This window comes from Coturnix japonica, chromosome 2, assembly GCF_054131305.1.
Source record: "Coturnix japonica strain WE chromosome 2, WE-NBRP24, whole genome shotgun sequence".
In the NCBI taxonomy this organism is placed as follows: domain Eukaryota; kingdom Metazoa; phylum Chordata; class Aves; order Galliformes; family Phasianidae; genus Coturnix; species Coturnix japonica.
Window position 1 is genome coordinate 71,892,021 of NC_140664.1, and position 19,696 is coordinate 71,911,716.

At 42.0% G+C, this 19,696-nt stretch overlaps 1 long non-coding RNA gene across 1 annotated transcript in view; it reads right to left on the reverse strand.

The window, feature by feature from the left end:
• The window catches only part of LOC146761934 (uncharacterized), a 142,732-nt gene that overhangs the window by 82,075 nt on the left and 40,961 nt on the right, over window positions 1-19,696 (reverse strand). Inside the window, exon 2 of the long non-coding RNA XR_014943567.1 lies at window positions 3,215-3,301. This is a non-coding gene — a long non-coding RNA (uncharacterized LOC146761934). The remainder of the gene's footprint in view (window positions 1-3,214; window positions 3,302-19,696) is intronic.

The window sequence follows — 19,696 nt, forward strand, 5'->3', positions numbered from 1 at the left end:
CACTGTTCCATGAACACCTCCAACACATAGGGACTTAGTTAATGCATACAGGTAAAGCTCACAGGTGTCACCTTACCAGCTAATACACTGCCATATGCAGGTGGGAAACGATACTGCAGCAAGGACCTATGAAACCATGAAAAACACTTTCCTGTCTATATGAAATGCTGCTAATGTGTCTGGGTAGGAGTTAGCTGGGCAGAGCTACCGTAATGAAAATCTGCCATCCACACAGCCTCAAAGCTGTGTTTTGATGCAGGACGACTCAGTGCAGAAAGCTTAGAGGATCCTTGCAGATGCTGGACCAGTGACATGCTGGCAAAGGCTCTTGCCAAAAACAGGTCCGCAAACAGCTGTCTTGACTGGATTGATTTCTAGTTTTTCATACTTCACAATAAGACAAGAATTCTAAGACTTGCATAACAACAACTTAAAGCACCTCTACCCACTTTCAGCTCCACACCACCCACCCACAATATATTTCTTCTACCATGTTTATGTTTTGCCTCAAACTGAGGTGGCATTCATGTTGGACAGATTTAGGCAACTAAAACTTAGAAGCCTAAGATCAGCTACTCAGCTGGGATCTCCTTACAATGAATCAATGAAACAGGCCTCCCATAAGAACAAGGGTTCATTTTTTAGGATAAGTATTTGAGACAGGTGGAATACAAAGAATTCTAGATAGGTTTGCTGTTCTCTGTTGGCATTAAAAGAAACCTAGATAAGCAACTTTCAGGTATCAGAATTTGTTTAGGAGGCATTCTGGTAAGACTACAGGTTTTTGGATCAGCATTTACTACATAGGAACTCACTTTGCCTGTGTCTTCTCTTACTGTCACGGTACAAATATGAGTGTTATTATAAATGCAGTTATTTGTCACAATGGATGTTTTTAAGTTACTACACAACACTTCTCTTCTAGAGTGAAACAGCACAACCTAAAAAGCATATTTGCAATTAAATGCTTTAGTCTACCTAAGAACAACTCAAATGAGTGTTCAGTATCTCCTTTTGGTTGAAGTTGGCAAAAAGAAAGCAAAGGCTGGTCAGCACGTTTTCCAACATAATCTAAGACTAAGCAGATTGATTACGAAGAACTTCAGCCGTCAACACTACATGCTTTAACGTGGACTAAAGCAAATTCAAGGTAAGCTTCATCAATAGCTGGAAGCAAACTTAAAAACATTCAAAGCCATTAAGAAATGAAAGCTACCTGTGAGGTACTGTGACACTAGAAGCTCCCAAGCTGGATGTAACATGAAACTGGCTCTAAGAGTACAACACAGGTAGGAATCAAAAAGCTTTTCACCTGATTTCGTCTCTTACACACTGGAATGACTCCAGTGTATCTTTTATACTCTTTTTGCCTTTGTTTCCACATCTGTAATTCAGGTTACGCATAGCCTGCAACAGTTATCCCACAAGGATACAGAAAAGCTGAAATGCTTTTAGAGATCCAAGGAGAGGTTTGAAAACTACAACTATAAAAAGTATCCACACATCGCTAACACCTCCAAACAGCATCTCAACTACAGGAAGGACAGCCCCCAGACATGAGCCCTCAGAGCTGGACCCGAAGCAAAGAGCTCTCAAGTTTCATGAAGCCTGGAACCTCACTGCTTCCAGCAGCGTACACAGACACCCTGCAGTACTAGGCTATTAATCAATGCCTAAAGGCAAAACAAAAAGCTGTGTTTAGATTTCACACAGCTGCAACTCCTTCCACCTAAACCCCAGAGGTCCAAACATCTCTTTGATTAGTAGGAACAAGTGTTCCATGAGTAACTAATCCATAGAGGAGTAAGTGCAAGAGCATCAAAGTGTCCATAAACACTCAAATCGCTCAGCACAGCGAGGCATTCAGCCTTTAAGAATGCAGCCTCACTGAGAAATTATGCACTATGAACAAACCAGTCACTGAGTACACCAAAGGTGAGGCAAGGAAACACATCACCAAAACACTATTTTACAGTCCCACTAGTTTAACTCTTTCCTTCATATGAATCCAGTATGAAAAATAAGGTGCTTTGGTTACCATAAATAACAATAAAAATCTACTTCAATATAAAACATTTAGCAATGGTGTCCTTAAGTTACATCAGGAGTCTCATATCTTTAAAGACTATGTTAAGTGTGAAGCTGTCGGTAGCATTAGTATTCACTAACGACAAAAGGAATTCTGTCCCATTTATAACAAGCTGTCATGCTTTCCCTATCTGTGAAAAGCCAGTGCAGTCAAGCCATGGGAAATATAAGAAAATTACTGGAATTAGCATGGGTGTATACGTTTCTGTGTTTCTAGGAAGGCTGAAGTAGGAGAATTTCACAGATGCGAGGACTTTTGAGAGCGTTCCAATTGAAACAAACTTGCAACAAACCCTGCAGAGAGGTTCATTCAACAGGATGAGCTAACCAAGAAAACAGTCATTTCTGGCTAGTTGCATCAATATCAGCAGCAGCTGTGAACTCAGTAAACAGCTCTGTTTTCTGGTTGTCAAAGAGCTGCTAAAGCAGATGTGAAACTCATCAAAAATAGGTCACGAACAGAGAACATGCAAGGGAATGCATCATTACCAGAGTCATCTGAAAATAAGCAATGCTGGATTATTGCAGAAGTGTTTATTACCCCCAGATTGTACCTAACACAGAACTGTAACCAGTAACTCTTCAATGTGATCGCTATGATACGACCTTCCTCATAGCACTCTGGGTGAATAAGGGTGCAATGCTTCCAGCAGCTCAAGTATCAGAGACAAGAAAAGGTACTGAATTGCTCTCTGCTTTTCTTTTGAATTTGTTTTTCTGAGACAGGTTTTTATCCCTGTCTTTCTTCTCAAACTCTATAATCATCTAAGACTGAAGTATCACAATAAGCCAATGGAATTTGCCACAGCTTATTTTACTTTTGCCACTACAAACAAGCATGCTCCATCTGATAGGCAACCCTCCAGCAACAGCCATTCCACCACGGACAGGAATTGTGGCCAACACAACAATTACCTTCCCTCCTTGTGGCCCACAGGACCCACCTTCCTCAGAATTCCCCCATATGGAAATTCACTTTGATCTTCTTCTAGGACTCTTGCAGTATGTAAAACACTAAACTTCCTCTATTTGTCAAGTATATAAAGGCAGAAGACTTAACTCTAAAGGAAGCAGGCTAAGGAAAAGAGCATGCTTCATCTACAAGGGGACTACACAAGAAACCTACCTGTCCTGCTATTGCTGCACCGAGCATCCATGGCCATCCCTCACAGTGCAGGTGTGCAGCTGCCTTTGGCCAAAGGCCTTCAACAAGCTAGGAAGAAAAGAGCATTACTTTTCTACAGGGTCACAAAAGGATCACCTCATCCTTTCAGAAGAAATCAAGCTATGCACTTCCACAAATTTCTTGCCCAGAATGCTCCTGCCCTCCTTATGGGGAAGCACATTAAACACATTTGGCTGCTGCTCTTTGACTGCTGGCGGTGCTTTCATTCCAGAGATGATACAAGTTTGTAAAGCAGTGTGTATTTAAGTTTTGCTGACAAACTGTTTGAGAAGGTAGGTTCTGTCCCTACTGGCTGCAGTGAACGGCTAAGCTCTCATTTTAAATACTGAGCAAATTGGTATAGCACAGGGAAATTAGACGGGAACTATTTCTGAAAGCCCAGCACAAGTTTAGTTCATGCAAGACATACAGACATTCCATATTTGCAGGTGAAAGATGAAAATTCTCATCTTTGCATTTTGCACTTTGGTTTACCAATTGGTTTACCAATTCTTTTTGGCCCAAATGAACCTTTATATATATATATAAATATTTAATATATATAAATTCACATATATATGTATATATATGAACTTTGACTGAATCCAGCAAACTCAAATCCTGGGGCAAACACAGGACTCATAAGGTCTGGCTCAGAAACTGGGGCTTTTGACACTTGAACTCTGCTTTCTCAGGTTGCTTTGAGATGTATTCAGGCTGGACTCAAACTCCATGAGCCACTTCAACAGATTTTTATTTACTTCAGCGACAGAAATCCTTCCTCACAGATAACTCACCCACTGTTAGTCATCAGATTCTCAGCTACAGTCAGACACTAAGTTGCCTTTTGTACTGCAATCTGTTGATAGACTGTTTAAACTGGTGCTTCCCCCAAATTTCCACTAGTTGCAGCACGTTTTGAAAATCTGAAAAGGCTTATTTCAACTTGCCTGCAATGATCTCTGTACGTCTGGTAGGAAGCATAAGGAAGTGGATGACTAATCACATTCTTCCTAGTAATTGAGAAGTGTTGATGAATGCCAGGAAACATTGTAATAATTATTGAGGGGGGGAAAAAAGGAGAAAAAAAGAAAAACAACAACAAAAAGCCAACCAGCAATACATTGGAAGCCTGACTGCTTTCAGTAGAAGCAAAATAATTACACCTTCTAATCAGACTCTGCTTTTAAAAAGAAGAAAAACAAACAAAACACTTAATACACTGTCCATATGCATGTGCAAGAATCCTAAGCTGAGTGTGTACACCTGTAGTACAGCCATTAATCATCACAGTGATCCCAGCAGCTTTATCTCAAAATTGGTAATGAATGCAGAAATAAACACAGTCAAACCATTTGTCTTCTATACACATCTTCCAGTATCTCATTTACTAAGCAGTACTGCCCTTCCAAGTTCTTTACCAAGAGAGTGGTGAGATGCTGGAACAGGCTGCCCATAGAGGTTGTGGATGCTCCATCCCTGGAGGTGTTCAAGGCCAGGTTGGATGGGGCCCTGGGCAGCCTGGTCTAGTATTGGATATGGAGGTTGGTGGCCCTGCCTGTAGCAAGGGAGTTGGAGCTTCATGACCCTTGAGGTCCCTTCCAACCTGGGCCATTCTGTGATTCAAATACTAACTTTGGTGCAATAGGACAAAATTGCATTGCTATTTCTTTCTGAAATACAGGACTGTGTAAGGGAATGTCATCATGTTAAGGGAGTTGATCCTTGTTCTCAATGCATCACTATGAGGCTTTATCTAAAATACTGCATTCAGCTCTTAACCTCCCAGTACAAGAAAGATAAGAATTTTCTAGTATGATTCCAGCGCAGGGTCACAAAAATGATCGTGTCTGGATATAGCCTCTCATCATAGAGATTCTGACAGAGCTGGGCATGTCCAGCCTAGAAAAGAGATAGCCCAGGAGCTATCTTATCAATGTTTATAAATACGTGATCTGAAAGAATGACGAGGGAGCCAGGCTCCTCTCAGTAGTGCTAATGGACAGGGCAATGGGAACAAACTGAAACACAGAAGGTTGCATCCAAACAAGAAAACAGTTTTCTTTAATATATAGATATATCTATGTATGTACTGAAGGTAGTCAGAATCTGGGACAGGTTGCTAAGAGAAGTAGTGGAATCTTCATCCCTAGAGATATCCAAAATGAATTGGACATGGTCCTGGACAATCTGTTGGAGCTGGCCCTGCTTTGTGTGCGGATTGGACTACAAGACTGAGAAGTCCCTTCCAGCTTAACATTTGTGTAATCCTCCAATATCATTTCAGAGTTCAAGTGAGATAAATTTCATCCCCATATTTTCTGTAATTACTTGGCATAACAGATGTTCGAAGTCTCATGTCCAGTGTGGATTACAGATTTTCATGACTTGGAACTATTTCTTTTGTGAGGTTTTTTTGTTTGGTGGTTTTCTTTTTTACATTTTGGAGAGCTAACAGAAATAGGGAGTTGGAGCCTTAGAAGGAAATCTGAACGTTTCTTTGCAAATGCTCAGAACTAACAACTATCTGTTGTTACCCTCTGTGACATCTGTGTTCCTGCACAGTGAGAATATTAAAAAGGAAAAAGCTGAGACATAAGAAAGCCATTCTAGAAGGTAAATAATTCCCTACTGTATCTAAATAAAGCTTCTGACAGAACAACTAAATCATAATGAACGCATAACATTTATCTATAAAAACCCTGCAAAGGGAAAAAATAAGAACACATCAGGAGGGACAATTATTACTATTCTTTTACTTCTCTGGGTATCATCAATTGGTAATCTCACACTCTACAGAAGAAAGCTCAGTATATTCAACAGCATTGCCTGGAGAATTGAAGCCTATCAAAATTAAAACCGAAACATGAACTTGATAGATGATGAGATTATCTCAGAGCTCACCTTTAAGGGCAAAATGCCAAGAGACCACCTAACTAAGGATGTTGAAAGATGCGCAGCTTGACATATCCATAGGCAATCACATCACAAGTCAGAGTCTAACAGGGTTAAGTACATAGTGAGCAACTACAGTACCTGCACTCACTTGAGAAATGGAGAACAGTTGAGGTTCAGAATAAAAACCATTTCTAACCGGAAAATACAAGTCCATGCTAATGCATTCTAAGTTATAAACTAAGAAATTGTTCTGACAAATTTATTATGCCATCTCAGAATAAGGTACTAAAAGCCTATAAAACCAAGGCAATTTAATATATATAAATATATATTATTTATGAGGTCCTCCTCAGAGAATTTGAAGAATCCTTGTTTTTTAAAATGAAAACATTCATGGGCTGCTCACACCTATTATAAAAACACTACTGATGAAATTAAAGAGAAATGAGTAGCTGGGATGCTAGTTTGATATTTGAGTCTGCTCTCTGCTCACCTACAGCTCTTCTATACACATGATCTAGTCTGTGTGTAACTTCCACACTCATAACCTGTGCTTAGCAGGGCTGTCTTTATCATGTTAACAACTGTCAGATTTTCCAAGGCTCAGTATCCAACCTGAGTTTGAATACTTCCAACTATGAGGCATCTACAGCTTCTCTAGGCAACCTGTTCCAGCGCCTTACAACCTCACCATGAAAAATTTATTCCTTATATCTAGTCTAAATCTATCCTCCCTCAGTTTAAAGCCACTGCCTCTTGTCTTGTTGCTTCAGGCCCTGGAAGTGGCCCCCATGTGACAGACCAATGTGTGTGACTTCGAAGAACAGGGAGGGAACAGCAGAAAGTTGAAAGACTCTGTAGGAGTATGATGAAGTATGAAAAAGTAATCAGAGACAAGGAACAACTTCCCCACCGTCACCATCTTGCCTCCCTTGGATCCCCCACAACCTCACTCAGATGTGGCCATGGGAAGACTCCAGAGCATAGGAAAAAACAGTGGGGTACAAAAAAAAGGTAACAGCCACCAGAAAATACATGAACATCAACAGCAATCCCTTCTTCCCATTCTTCTCCTGAGCAGTATTGTTTATCTATAGCAGTGCCCTTACATAGCAAGTTCTACAAAACACAAAAGTAATAACAAGTCATTTCATAGCTGCAACAATTGTATTTTACTAAAACTCAGACTGAAGCACAAGGTAAAGGATGTTACGCAATGAAAATGTAACAGGCAGATACGCTGCTAAACTGAAACTAAAAAAAGCTGCATACAAAGCTGAAGATTAAATGTTGTGCCTGGTGGGCTGCATAGCAATATGCCAACAGAAAGAAAGAAATAACTACAGAAATGGCTGGGATGCTAAAAACATCAACACAGGGTTTAATATGTGGTAAGAAACCAAGTTAAACAAAACACTAAGATGTATATAGATAAATGTAGCTTAGAGGAAAAAAGTAGCTAAGTTCTGCACATGAGGAGCAGCCTGAAGGATGCTCTACAATGAGACAGTCAAGGACAACCAGAGATGCTGCCTGTGCCATCTTGGGTAAGACTTGGATTTATTTATTTAATACTAGAGACTAATTGCATAGCAAAAGCCCTGCTTGAGCCCTAAGCAACATCTTGCAGCACACGAGGGATATAGATTCACTTTAATTTTATTAGGATGGTTACTTGAAATAAGGTGATTGAGGAAGAGGTTTCATCTAGGGATAAAAGCTCTGCTATTTTTTTCCTCCAACTTAAGACGTTGCTGTAAGGATGCCAGCCTGAAAGAACTAAGCTATAATAAACGTAGCAAAGCTCCCAATGATTTCATAAGCCTGTGCTGCAGGCATTCAGAGGAGATATAATCACTACGTGCCACGGTGGCAACTGTGTGGTACTCGCATCCACTGCAGTGAAGCAAACTCTGAAACAGGTAGATGAATTAGAAGGAATACAAAACGGGGCAGTAAGGCTGAAAGGCTTTAAAAACGTTAATAAAAAGGGAAGGTTAAAACAATTGTTTAGTTAGAAAGAAGTGAGGAGAGATATGATCCCAAGAAAGAGAAGGGCTTTTAATATAAAGGTGTTGCAAGTTTCTTCATTCATGTAGTACCCTTAGCATGATTTGTAGTAAAGAGGATTTCGCTAATTATCCAGGGGAGAACCCCTTCCAACAGTAGGTGTAATTACACAGAACGGGCTCCTGGCATCCTTCCCATCGGAGAGTTTTTAATGTTAGAAAGGACAGAAAGAAAGATTTAAGACAGAAAGATGGATTGGGGGGGGGGGCGGGCTCGCCAGACCTTAGGTAGCGCCGCAGCGGCAGCACTGCTCCCCCTTGCGGCCATGCCTCGCCACCGGCTCTTGGCTCCCACCTTCTCCGCCCGCTCCCCTGCTCTGGGGTATCTGGGTTCAGCAATACTAGCTACCTAATAAAGATTTCAAGGGCAGCAGAATAGAACAAAGGCAAAAAAGCTCCTATTGATTTCCAAATTTCAACCCAGCCTCCAAACAGGATGTCATTTAGCTGGGGAAATAATTGCTTGTTGCTAGCCCAGCATGGAGAGAGCGAAAAAGAACACAAGCCTGCTTCGATGGGCAGAGTGAACTGCCACCATCCAGTAGTTTCTGTGTCATGCTCCATCAGCATCATCATCCATCCAAGCCTTGTTTCCTTGGGTCTCAGACATGCGGGAATACACGTGTTCTGTATTCATTTCACACATGGGAAGACAGACTTAGAAAAGGCTCATTATGCTGCCCATGCAACTCCTCTGTGACCTGTTCTATAGGAGCCAGATCCGTTTCTCCCTGCAAGGGAGATGGGAGAACTGAGGAGACTTCTTACTGTTGCAAGGCAGGAGGTTTCAGACCATTCCCTGCTTGCAGCACTGAACATGCAACCCTCATTTTCCACTCTTCACTGCTCAAACACTTTGCAACAAACACATCTCCTGCTTTCAAGCCCTTCCCAAAGAAAATGCATCTGTGAGCATTTGTGTATGTACATCTTACAAGCCACAGTTTGGTTCAGTCTGCTTAAGCATATTTGTAGCCTGTCATTCCCCAGCTCTGATTCAGTCTGCCTACTTTATAAGTGCTAAGTGCTGCCTCCATGCCTACCAGAGTAAAGGGGTCCTCCCACAGCACTGAACCAAACACTGCTTACAGACAAACCAGTATGGGCAAGAAGACAAGCCATTCATCTCGGCATTTGCCAGTAATCTCTAATTCTAAAGAGCACTCAACAGTGATAAGAAAAACAAGCAAAAGCACCCAGATGTTGTACTTCATATTTTTATATGCTTCCAGAAGAGACTGGCTCTGAAAAACCTTAACAGAATGTGTTTTCCTACCATACGTTCATAAAGAACCATGAGTGCAGAATAGACCCACCTCCTCGTGGCTCTAATACAAGTTGCATTCAAACAACTAAGTAATGTCTGGAAGAACTGGGAAGTATAAAGTTTTTTTTGGAGAAAAACTAGACCTACACTCAGATGTGTGAAATTAAAAAGGACAGCGGTACAACATATGAAAGCAAGTGAAAGCAGCTCCACCAGGATTGAGTGGGCTGGGGAGGAGGCAATTTATTAACAACCAACAGACTGTACTGGTTTCAGCTGGGACAGAGTTGATTTTTTTTTCTTTATAGTGTCTAATAAGATGTATATTTTGCTTTTGGGAGGAAACCATCGTTGATAACACATGGATGTTTCAGTTGTTGCTGTGCAGTGGCTGTACAGAGTCAAGGACGCTTCAGCTTCTCATACTGCCCTGGCAGTGAGGGGCTTGGAAGGCACAAGCAGCTGGGAGAGGACAGAATTAGGACAGCTGACACAAACTGATCAAAGACATTTCCCATACTGTAGACAGCATGTGGGAAAAAAAACACTATAAAACTTGGGGGTGTTGGCTGGAGAACTGGGGGGGCGGCAGCTGCTGCTTGGGGACTGACTGGGTATCAGTGGTGAGCAACTGCTTTGCATGTCACTCATTTTGAAATATTTTTTTCCCTTCTTATCTTCCTCTTTTATCTTAGTAAATAACTTTTATTCCAATCCGCAAATTCTATTTTGTTAAGTGCTGCTTGTTTTTTTTCTGATTATTTCCTCCCTCACCCCATTGGCTGTATGATACTCAGATGCCTGCCAGGTTAAACTTTAACACTAACCAAAGCCAGGTCCCACTAATTCTGGTTCTCATAAAGAGAAGGCAGAACTATCTTAGCACCAAATGCCAGAGACCCTACAGTATTACTTCATGTTCAAGATCTAATGATAGGAAAAAGTCCAGCCACATAACTGTCAACTTTTCACACTTTACAAACCTTAGCATTTTCTAACAGCTGCTGACTCATGCGTAGTAGATTTAAGCCCCTACAAACATCTTGCCTCTCCAAACCAAATCTTGCCATTTCCAAACTCTCATTAGCAGTGACAAAAGGACAGGTTGAGAAGAAAAGGACAGATAAACCATGTTGTTCTATATTCTGCACAATACAGAGCAGCATCTGTATTTTTTTTTCCCCCTCAGACACGTGGCATTAAAATAGAGACATACCCATGAATGTAAAGCAATGTGAACCATCACATTGTTCCTAGACACTTGTGTGATGCACATGTCTGAAATAACAACACTTTAAACACAGAAAAAAAGTGATCCTACAGCTCTAACAGTTTGTTTCCTGTCTTCATGTCCTGTTTGTAACAGCCAGACTGGATAATAATTGGATTTCTCTGGACACCATTCTCTGCAGTACACTTCTTTCCTTTGTCCTCTTACCAGAGCACTGCCAGCTCACCAGGTATTCCCAGCACACCCATGTGCTTTCTGTCTCAGCAGTCTGCAGCACTGCTCTCACCAACAGGACAGCCAGACAGAACATCCTTCTCCTCTCTATTAAGACACATTACTCAGCAATATCTTTTGGCTGAGGACAGCAGCCTTTCATCCAGGCACTGATTTATGTAAGATTTGGGTAACAGTTTGGAAATGCTTCTTTCCCTAGAAAGTTCCTAAAAAAAGCTCATTTCTGTACAAGGACTGAGCACGTTACAGTTGTAGACAGAGGCAGAATCTTCCAGTGGGCAAAGAGTCATTCTTCCCAAAGGGAAGGCAGTTCCAGGACAACACAATGGAGAGGACACTTCACACCTACATGTGCCTTGTACATACAGCTCAGCTGGGAGATCAGAAAAGTACCCTATGAAATACCCCTGACAGTCCTCGCAGTAATGAGTCATTTTCTAAAGCACACAGTGAAACACTGCCAGCTTTTTTTTTTTTTTCCCCCCTCTTGTCATCCTAAGTATTTGTGGATGAAATCATTTTGAGTCAGGCAAGCAAAGTACATTTGCACATTTATGAATTATCCAGCTAATTCGTACCCAATTCACAAACAAAAGCAGATCTCTTCCCACAACAGGAATTTCTCTCATGTACTTATAGATGAATACCCAGAGACATAATGATATTTTAGAGTCACAAATCAAGTTATCACTTGTGCAAAAGAAAGGCCTGGAGCTTGCCTCCACCAGGGGCAGAGACTTCAATGCTACACCAATGAACTCCTCCAGGATCCACAGTTTGACCTTTCAGAACGTGGTCTCTAAAGATCTGCCAGTACAGGGTGATGCAACTGCACAGCACTCCCTGTTCAGGAAAAACCAACTGGCTAACCTGTAAGTTTGGTGTAGGATATTAAAAGCCATCTAAATGTCAAGTGTGTAGCCCGTGTTACAACTTCTTAGGCTATGACCTCGTGGATGCATTTCTAGCACAGTCTAGAGTGATGCTCAGCAGTTTGGCCCATGCTTATATGCTAGCCATGATAGTGTAAGACCAAGACATGTCCCAGACTTCCCAAACACTCACTTACATTTGGTTTCCTGTGCAGATAATGCTTGTGCACAAGCAGTAGAGAAGCCACACTTGACCCAGTTTCATGCCACACAGAGGACAGTATTTACAGTCTAGAAACAGATTTAAAAAGGCCAGGGACTTGGCATTCAGTAAGATTTATGGTCACCAAAGGCATCCTTTGGTCTAGGATTCCTGAAATATTACAACAGACCTTGAAAATGCTGTGAGCAGCAGCGTAGAAAGTGCTGAACAAGAATTATGGTACAACTATAAAAGCAAAGCAGCTCCCAGGGCCCAGTGCACTGGGAGATGGTACTTCCTTCCTACTGTGAAACAAATAACAGCATGAGTCAGGAAGAGAGCAGCAAAGAAAGATGTGTGAGATTGGGGGAAGTCCTTCCTGAACAAAAGGGTAGAAAAATAGCTCAGAACTGTATGAACCCTAAAAGAGACAAGTACAGAAAGGAGGGCCTGGTTTCATACTCTCTTCCATAAACTCTCCTACTTCCTAAGATGCTTCCTAGAGCAACTAAGGGGAAAACAAAAACAGCACCACAACATGTTTAATATAGAGAATTATACTGCAGTAGTTTATTTTTCTCTTTAACTTTGCCTTCAATTTTGTAATTAAACACCTTATTTGGTGCTATGCTAGAATAAGTACTTTCATTTTAAGCACAAGCAGTGACAAAAGTGACACAAGCAAGCAGCACCTCTAAATAGCTCAGTGCCACAGACTGCTCGAGAGCCTGAAGGCACCAGGTTGTACTCCCCATCTCACCAACAGAGCCGATACAGATCGGTTTTCCTCTGCTGGGTGTTAACCAACACCTTCTACTCCCTCAGCCCTTGAGCAGCACTGAGACAGCTGCCAGCCTCCTGTCACCGCAGATACCTTGCCTGCTGTCTAATTTTCAAGAAGCAAACAGAACCTAACTGTGCCCTCCTCTGGGTGAAGTATAGGGAGCGATGCATGCTTATTAAATGCTTCATTTAAAATCAGATCCTTTGCCCACAAAAACGCATCTTGACTAATGAGATTTTATGTCATACATCACTACTACAGACCCATAACCTGGAAGAGACCAGCTGCAAGGCAAATACTTGCCCCCAGCTTTCAGACAAGCAGCCTGTCTCTGTGCTATCAGTCTGCTCCAAAGCTTCAAGATAGCGACAGAAAGAGGGGGGAAGAAGAAAAAGCTCTCTAAGGCTCTCCCACGCTCATTTTAATACAGAGCACGCTAACTGGTTGGCTAGGTTTTTATAACAGTAGAGATTAACCAGGATCTGCAGTAGCACAGGCAAGGACATGTGTGCGTTCTGCCACCTAAAAATAGGATCTCCACTTAACAAAGACACAACCTAAACAGCCAGCTGCTAACAACATGACCAGAGTCCAGGCAGCAACAGAAAGGAACACTTGTTTGCTGAATAGAACCGTGCAGCCTACTCATGCTTCAACTGGCAAAAATGATGTACGGATGAACGTGTGATGAGGAGTAATAGTATTAACATGGTGCCTGAAAAGTCAGGAGGGAGATATGCTAAGCAAGAAAATGTACTTTGAACTGTACGTTCAGTGCATGACTGAAAGCAGGGCTTTCAAAAACTGAGCATTTCTTTTTTCCCCTCATAATGGCCACTGGCAACTTCAGCAAGAACAGCAAGCAAGGACTGACAAGCAGCAAGGACAAGAAAGCCACTTCCATGCATGGAGCCCAGCTCTGCCCTGGAGAAATGCAGGTTTGAGTCTCAGCTATGTCACAGAGTTCCCATGTGATGAGTTGCACAACTGTGCTGGAAATGTGGCAGTTCCCTACCTACAGGGCTATTTCAAGGATGAATATATTGAAGGTAGGGCAAGCCAGATTGTTTTCCTAGCTCTAGATACAGTTCTTGCAGAACACATTTGATACAGAGGACTGAAGGCAGAAGCTCGCATTGTGCAAAACCAGTGGATAAACTTTGTTTTCTGGTGATGTTATAAAGAGGTGTCTGGAATGTGCACAAATAAATTCTCACTGGGCAAAGGAGGAGAAGCAGCAGACACTTGCCAGACTATTACTAAAAAGCTCTATCAAAGCCAAGTCTTCCAGGTTTGAAGCAGCAGCCCTACAAGGTACATTGCAGGTACTTTGAGAGAAAGCTGGGTGAGCTTATGGAAGAGCCACAGCTCCTGCTTTGTGCAGAGTGCTGCTTGGTCACTGCCAGGCTGGTACCTTTGTGCCATTCTACATGCTACATGTTATGTGACTGCTTGCAAGTCAGGATATAGATTCACAAGGTCAACTTGGCTTGATTTCCCAACCCAAAGATCTTTACATTAAGGAAACACCTGAACCCTGACTCACAGATAACTTTACTGAGCACCCAGGCCAGAAGGCTAAGCAGACTCACCCCATAAACTGGCTACCAAATGCTCCATGATGGGGCCTCTGAACCAAACCCACTATCCTTCTGCCCAGCCCACACCACTCAGCCCTGTGATAGCAGGTGGCTGGCACCTGCTGACTTAATTGCTGTTCTGTGGTGGGGCTGCAGCTAAAGCTGCTCTGATTCAGCTCCCATTGGTCACACCATGATACAACTGCCTCTGGAAGCCAGGTCTGGGTTTGCGTGTTTGAACCAGCTATACAACAGAGGCCTTACTTCACATGAATCAACAGCTTTGAACCCAGAACATCTATGCCAACAGAAATAGGGCATAAATCCCCACTGTTGTTTTGTTGTTTATTTTATTTTTTCCTCTAGAAGATCACAGCAAAACCCGCCAGGTTGTACCCGTCTGGCCTCTTAGAGAAAACTACAAAAACCACACTGGAGAATTTATTCCAGTACTCTAATTTTAAAGAGAAGGACAGAGCGCTCACTCCCACCACCTGGTGAGGACATCCTACAACTAATAGTGAATTACACTGTAATGGTTTGTATTAGAGGATAAGTGACATTGAAAGCTAGAAATTACTTTCAGAGGAAGTTAAATGTAAGTTGATATACCTGAGAAGAGCATGGAAGGTAATGGATGATCAAAGGCCAAGGGTCACTTTTTGCTCCTTTTAGCTGTGGAGGATTTCACTTGAAAACTGTTTTTGACACTTAAATACATTTTTCTTTCTAAGTGCTCTAGAGTGCCTGTCACATACCCATCCATTCTGGAATAGGCACAGCATGAAATACTTTGAGGGGCTGACATATTAATAAGCCATATGTTTTTCTTTAATGGCCTCAGTGGGAGTCGCATGTAAACAACAGGAGAAATTATCACAGATACTTAAAGGCTGAACATATGCTTAATTTACTCTGCAGAGAAACATCACTAGTACCATTATGTTGGTCATATGTTAAACCACATACAGCATTAAAGACCTATGGTGACAGGTACACAAACCAAGTCACAGTCCTAAACAGATTACAAAACCATCTGCTATCTTCCTTTACAGTAGCTCAGGTACCAGAGCTTGTAACTTGACCAATTGACTTTTTAATCAATATATTTCCATATTCATATTGTGATTGCAGCTGAGGGTCTCTGATCACACGTGCAAATTGAAATGTTTCTCTTCCCAGTATCAGCATGCATTGTTATAAATGAGCAGGATAAACTTAAAGTGTTCTTGCAAGGCTTTCTATAAAGCCATAAAGGTAGAATAGGATCCTCTCAGGTCTTTAAACTGCATGGAAATCCATCACTTCTAATCACATTTTTATGTGAATATTTCAGTTTTCTTGAAGAAAATCATCGAAACAGAATGACCAGCAATTATGCTGCATCTTTATAACTCCAACACTTCTGCTAATCAGGAAAACACAGATCTTGCATGCACTTGCTGGTTTAGACAGCCCTACATTTTGCACATCTATTCTCTGATGACTGCTGAAATCATGTCCTTTAGTAACTACCTCACTGAACTGCATGCATTACCACCCACAATGACAGCAGGCTCCTGGGCACAAAATAACCTTTATGTTAAAATAACTCTAGTCTTGGTTAATTTAAAAAAAAAAAAACAACAAACAACAACAAAAAGCACTTGAACAACACACCAGGAAAGAGACAGCATAAAATAACTCCAAACGTCAACCATATTGGTTTTAGAAGTGAGCAATTAGAATACAAGAGGAGAGATTTTGACAGCGTGTTTGCAGTTTGCTTTTTCCATTCACTGCAGTAACAGACTGTTCTGTCACACTCACATGGCTCTTCACCAGTTATACTTGCAAAACCCAAAAGCATCTGCAGAGGGAAATCAGCAATGCAGTTGTCACAGAAGAGTAACTGTGATGGTCCTATTATCATTGCCCAAGTGAAATGTTGACTCAAGCTCCAGTAACCTGGCAAGGCTGACCAGATGCTCTACATACCCACAGCAGTACTACGAGCTCTTATTGTTAAATTTTATGCTAGGATTTCACCTCAGACCAACCTCTCATGTCATAAAGACCATGGGATTGGTGTTATTTATTTCTCAGGAATGCAGAATATGTCTCATGCATATGTAGAGGAAGGCACCCACTCCAAGAATTGGCTAAATCTCCATCAAATGGGGCTTGAACAGCGCCCCATCAAGAAACGACTGCTCTGCAGCACAGCTTTGCTGGCTTTGTCATCTGACACTTCCTTAGTAAATTGGAAGTTATCTACAAAGTGAACCGCAAAAGGGCATCGTTCTATACTCTCCTGTGTGTAATGTTGCAGCACACCACTAAAAATAGGCACTGCCTCCACTCCAGAGATGGAGGCTTCCTGAGAACAAGGCATTTCCACACACAGCATTTACACAGTGCACAGCACTCTGGTATATCACTGTTTTCCCGTGTCTAAAATGAACAGATCTGTAATATTTCTCCAACCTAAAAGTCATCCCAGCCACACAGACCGGTGGGAGAGCATTTACTAGAAGCGCACTATTTTAACTCCTGCCTTTTCTTCTTTCCTTTTGTTTTTTGGTTTTAAATTCAATTGGCATAGCAGCTAAAATAGCAAAACAGCTCCACGTTTCTGTTAATCTCGGAAGCACGTAACAATGAAAAATGTTTCAGGAAGGGTTTTGGAACCTGTTTGGGTATTGTTGCGTTTTATTTTATTATTTTTCTTTTAAGCACACCCTATTTAAACAGAACAAACAGCAGGCTTCTGACCTCAGCTCTCACATGAATCTAGACCATTGCTCATTCAGACAGAGCAGTTGAATCAATCTATTTATGAACTGCTTTTGCATTATGACTCTGCATAAACATATAGCAGAGGACTTCAAGAACTGAGTACAAATCGAGGTTAAATAAGGATAACTACTCAGCTAATCCTTAGAATACAGATATCAGAAATTTGTTCCTGCATACTAATTCTTGCTACAAGAATGTCAAAAAACTCTGATCAGGCCAATGTTCCGTTTGTGCAGGTGTTTGCAAACAATGAAAGCTACAGCCCATATCCCACAAGGAACCAAGACAACAAATGAAACAGAACCAGCCCGGGGCAATAACAGACAAAGAGTGAATGCTCTCACTGAGAAAAAAGGAAGAGAAGCAGAGGGATATTACCTGACAAAAGACCTGCTGAAACAAGAGGTGGAAGAAGAGATTGCAAAAGGTTAAAATACAAATACATGCCTATGAACCTGCTACGTATAAACGTAGCTGGGAGTCTGAAGGAAGCTGCCAACAAGCAGAGAAGTAAGGCTGTGGCACAGTTAACTTTAGAAGCTCTGACAACTTTACATTAAACAGCTGCTGAAGTGGCATTTGGTCACTGTGCAAAGTATGTTTTTGATGAAATGCTCACAGCAATAAACTGCATTTGGCGGTCCAAGGAGATGGCTTCACCTCATTGCATGGCTCGTCTCCCAGCAGAAGAGAAATGCCACTAGGAACAAGCAGTTCCCCACCTCACTGCTGCCTGCCAAGGGAACGTGAGACCAGCGCTTTGTGCTTTGCCTGTTCCAGTTCAAGAAAACTGAGCTTGAAAAGCTTTGCTCAGCATGGCCTGCGTTCTGCAAACAGCAGAGCTCTAATTAACAGCACAGATTTCACCTCAGCAAAATGCTTAAAAAGAAATAAAATCTAAGTAGTGTGTGAGTGCTCTGAGTTTAATCCATAAGGCAAAGAGCTGGAATAGATTCTGAAAGGCGGTCCCTGGAAAACATCTATATTATATGCTCCATTTCTCATTTCAGGAACATCCCAAGTCCAATGTGTAGCTGCTCTAAATGCAGATAAGATGAAAGGAGAATGCCAGATTCAAATACTCATGAGAAAATTTCAAATCTGAAGTCTAATTAACATCACAAAACTCCCTTACCTCTAACATGGGAAAGCTGCAGGGAAGCCAGGCAGTTTCTGTGTGCTTCTGCCAGGCACCTAGATTCCAGATAACTGCATTCTCCCAAGCCCTTCCAGAAAGCCCAGAATCAGTGAGGAATAAGTGAGGCTGCTGGCTCCCGGGGCTGGAAGGCTGTCCATCCCCAAGGTGGCTTTAGAGCCAGCTGGGGAGGTCTCACACAGCTTGTTCCAAAGGATGGAGAGACACAGCCAGGAGATATAGATTTAAGCTCACCTTCCTACCACACAGAAGCTCGCACATTCTGACAGAGGGCTTTCATTGAACTCAGTACTATGGCACACAACTCCAGGACCCTGCATTCCCTCAGTAAAGCACTTTTGGACTTAACCCAGAAACCTGGAAGAAGAACCCCCAGCAATTTCTACTGCATCTTGAAAAGCTTTGTCATTAGCATCATAGGCTTTGTATGCTTCAGCCTATCACTACCAAATCAGGCACAGTCCAAAAAAATTTGGCATCTAATATTAAGCCTAAAGAGCAAGCAAGCTCAGCCCAGCAAATCAAAGTGAGACCTCTGTTCTATTCCCAACCCACCTGATAGAGAGGCTGCCTTCTGCCACTGACATTTACTACAAAAACACTCAGTGCAGAAGATCAAATATGACTGTTAATGAAGGGCACAGGACTCTTTCATACCATCTGTGAGAAATCTTCAAGGGTACAAATGCTACTTCCTCAGAAAACCAGAAAATCCACTAATTCCCATTAGAGTGCCAACACAGATCCTGTGTTGAGCCCAACAGATACACTGGCCAGCAGTTTCAGCAAAGATGGAAAAGGCTGGTACATTTGGCCTGACAGCAAAAGCACCCAAGGTGGAGACAGGAGCCAAGTTTAAAAGAGGAACAGGAAGAGTTTGATGATGGGGGGCAGGAGGGAGAGCAAAAAAAGAGATGCAGGCAAACAACATATTTTGGGTAAATGCCATCCTTCAGTCTTATGAAGATTTTCCATCTGGACAGAAAGGGCAAGAGTTCTTACATTTTTCAGGTCCAGGCCAACTGCATTCTGCACATAACTGGATGTACAAGAAGAACACAAGACAGAGGTCATGAAAACCATGGAGCTCTGTCCCTCAAACAGCCATGGCAGCCTTACATTCAGATACCAGTGCCCCAAATCCCACCCCCCCACACACTTCATTTCACCACACTGCAATTAAAGCCACTGAAGGCCAGCCTGAATTCTTACTCAAAAGAGCACTATGCAAAAGCCACTTTCAAGCACTGCAATAAGAGCAAAACTAGCACTCCCAATCAAGAAGGAGCAGAGTACCTGAACAAATCTTCTAGGAACAACAACTGGTATAATTAACTTGTTCTTGCTGAAAAGACAGACGCTACATTTGGTC